A 3,636-nucleotide genomic window follows, 5' to 3' on the forward strand; every position below is an offset into this window, starting at 1 on the left:
CTGAACCTGTAAAACCGTTTACCTACCCTAACCCTAATGAGGTACATATTAATGAAGGAGGTAAACAACTAAAATGAACAACTAAAACAAAACTGCTGTTTTATGGTAACTTCAGTCCTGAGATTCCTCTCTTGTGGTGTTACAGCAGATGTTCTAAGTAGAAGTTTGAAACGACCCGCTCTTGAGTCTTACTCCTGCTCTACATTTTGCCTTTGTTTCTGTCGGAAAGGTCAGAGTGTTCCACATCTGGAACTGGGGTAGCTCAGCCTCCTCGGGAATTTTGTTGTAATTGTCTATGTCACAAAAATCAATACCAGAATTCCACTGGCTCCATCATCTGTAGCAAAAAAAGGTTAATTTAAATAAACAAGCAAACAACTTGTGCTTATACAGAAGGTTCTGGAAGAGCAGTGCATGAAAGGACTGTTATGATTCAGTCTTGGCGCTACAATCAGTTGTGCATGCCCACAAGGAAGCAAGCAGAACCTTTTGCAACTATTAGGCACCAACCACTATCCTATTTCAATGCCAACATAATGTGCATCATAATGGAAATGTGAATCTGTCCCACTGGAATAATTTTTTGTCAAAGTCTTCATTCTATGGCCTGTATTTATACAGGGGTCAGAGGGTGCTTCTGGCCCTACAAGTCTTAACCCTGGTTGTTGTATATATGCTAAACACTTCCCTCATGCTGCATCTTCAGCACTTCTCTTCATGCAAGTTTTCAAAAAATACCCTGCAGCTAGTGAAGATATTAGCACGTTTTGTGTAAGAACTCTCTATTTTTGGTGTAACATAATGTCTTAAGGTACTTAGGCCTTAAGTAGAAAAGAAACTCCTGGATGAAGATGACTAATTCAGGGTGATTCCACCCATATGTTCTTCAGAGCAAGTGGAATGACACTAGTCTAATCTTATATGAAACATGTTTCTTCTAAAATTCCTAGTAGATCAATAAGAATTTACTTTGTTTTTGTGTTCCCAGATGTATTTTAAAGCAATGGCCTCTCTGCTATATTCTGGATGGTGATGTATCTTAATCTGCATGATGGTTTTTAAAATAAGATTTCCAAATATTTTCAGGAGGGAGAAAAATCACATCAGTATGGAGGATTATGTCAGACTGACAGTACAGCCAGAAGGAAAAATGATAGTCTAGTTTAATTTAAATGTGTTTTGCTGTACCAGTAATCAAAATGCGGTGAGTAGACAACATGCAGAAATCACTAAGTAATCTAGCTCGAGTGATGTCAAGGGTTGGTTGGTTTGCTTGATAAACAAGCAGAATTGCCAGTTAACTACAGTCAAAGTTAGTTATGTATAAGTGGGATGAACAGATACTTAAGGTACAAATATAAATTGACACCATTGTGGCTGACCGCTCCCATCCCAAATAAGGTTCTAGTGGTTTCATTGTGCAATTTGTCCTATCATTTGTACCATAGGGGAGAGAGGTGTCAGGGTTAAGTGTTTAATTCAGCACCACTTAGTCTGCCTGCCCCACTTCTTTACCCTCATCCATCTTTTTCTTTCCCCACCCCTTAAAAAACCCAACAGTTTAATGGTATGAGTTTGAAACTGCAGCAGTTGTAGTTGGGTTTTATTTACCTGGGGAGAGGAGTTGAGTCACCAGTTAACAATGAAGGGTTGCAGCATACCCCACACATGAATAGCACTAGTAACTAACCCTAAGTTTAGATGTAAATTACTTCTCTTTGCCTCTGGTATCCATTCCAGTCTCTTGCATTTAATAATTATGAGACAAAAATATGTTTGGAGATTTTCTTCTTTCAGTTTTCTCTCTCTCCTATTTTTTCTGTCAATAGACTTGCCTAAACTATAGTTAAGGGCTTTTACACTAGTACGATAGGATAAAAAAGTGCTAAAATAATGAACCTGACCATAAAATTACACTGACATTATTAGGTAACAGTTTTAAGTAACAGGAGATATTTATTAAAACTGGCTGCAGTATGTACCACTTTACAGACAGCGTATGTTCATGGCTCAGTCCCCTTCAGTGGTAAGTGGGACGCCAGGTAGAATAGTAAACTATGTTGGAGGAAAAAAGGACCTGTAGCATGGAAAAAAATGAGAATGAGATAAGCAAAAGGTATAGGGAAGAAACATAAATAGGAAACACATTTTGGAGGCTTTGGGGATGATTAGATCCGGTACAACTTTGAAATGCTCTTAAATAAGGGTGCTTTTTGCTTAAGACTGGGAAGAATGTTTTCCTTCCCAACAAAGAATGGACTTTCTTTAGCTTAAACAGGTCATTCATCTAATCCTCTGAAAACCGATATTCACACCCAGTTCCATTTTCAAGCAATGTGACACACAACAGTTCATATTTAATTTCTTTATGAATCCAGTAACTAATCTACGTAGTCCCTGCATTGTTCATCATTTTAGCTGTGCCTCACTTTATTACTAGCAGAAGCTACAGGCAGGGCTTAGTTCTCCATCAAAGTAGAGCTGACAGCTGCTCCAGAAAAACTTAAGGAGCTGTACAACAGATGAACTTCAGGCTGCTAGAGAAGCCCGTGTTGTGCCCCTACCTCCAACCATTTGCAAACGTTTCTAAAAAGAAAATAGGAATAAGCTGTCCATATCTTTCCCCTGACCTAACCATTGATAACCAGCTAAGGTCTGGAGTGCTGGCCTTGATCAACTTGATGGTGGGGAATGCATCAAACGATGCAAGAAGGCATTGTGGCCTGCTAGATGTGGGTTCTGTGCTCGACTGCCACCAACCTGCTGGGCACGTCACCACTTTTCTGTACCTTGACACAATGGAGAAATACACGAATACTGGCAAATTGCCCGTCAAAAACGACAGGGCTGGGATGGAGCCCTGTATCTGGCCCTGCACCCCCACCCGTCCCCCCTGCTGCTCCAGGTCCAGCCCCGCTCTACAACCCTTCCCCGCTACTCGCCTGCCTCCCCTGCCTGCAGCTGTTTGGGGGCCACCGTGATTGCCCCCCTTTGCCCTCAGGCGGGGAGGCATGGGGAAGCTCTGCTGCTTGAGCACCCGGGGGGCGTTCGCTGCTGACACAAACGTCCCTGGCAGCGGCTCAAACGTGGGGCCGCGCAGGCAGTCGCCACCTGCCCTCTCTGCAGCACGCGCGGTTGCCCAGAAGCGTTATGGACAGACGTACGCAGACAGACGTCTGTAATTACATGGGAATTCTCAGGAGAGCAGTTTGATATCTGCTGATGAACATGGTGTATGACATTAGGTATCACTACTGGGGCATGATGAAGCATCTGCCCTTTGAACCTGTGGACTTACGTTAATGTGATGGTGTTACCTACCTACCTACCAAAAACTTTGGCAAAAGAGATGTGCTGGGCGTGATTAACAGAAGGTGAGGTGGAAGGAGGTGTCTGAGCTGTGAGATGCACGTGGCTCCGGGCGAGCACAAGCCGGGTGGTTGATGCACGAGTGCTTGAGGCTGTTCCAGGTGAGCTGCCGGGACCTGGTGCCTCGCGGCCCCTGTACCCGCCACGGGCCTCCTGGGCCCGGCCCATCTCCAGCCCGACGGCTCGGCTCTCGGCGCTGCCACGGGGAGAGCTTGACCCCGACCCCGCCCCGGCCGGGGCACACATCTTCCCTCGTTCGCAGCCGGG

This window comes from Alligator sinensis, unplaced genomic scaffold, assembly GCF_000455745.1.
Source record: "Alligator sinensis unplaced genomic scaffold, ASM45574v1 scaffold611_2, whole genome shotgun sequence".
NCBI classification, from domain to species: Eukaryota; Metazoa; Chordata; order Crocodylia; family Alligatoridae; genus Alligator; species Alligator sinensis.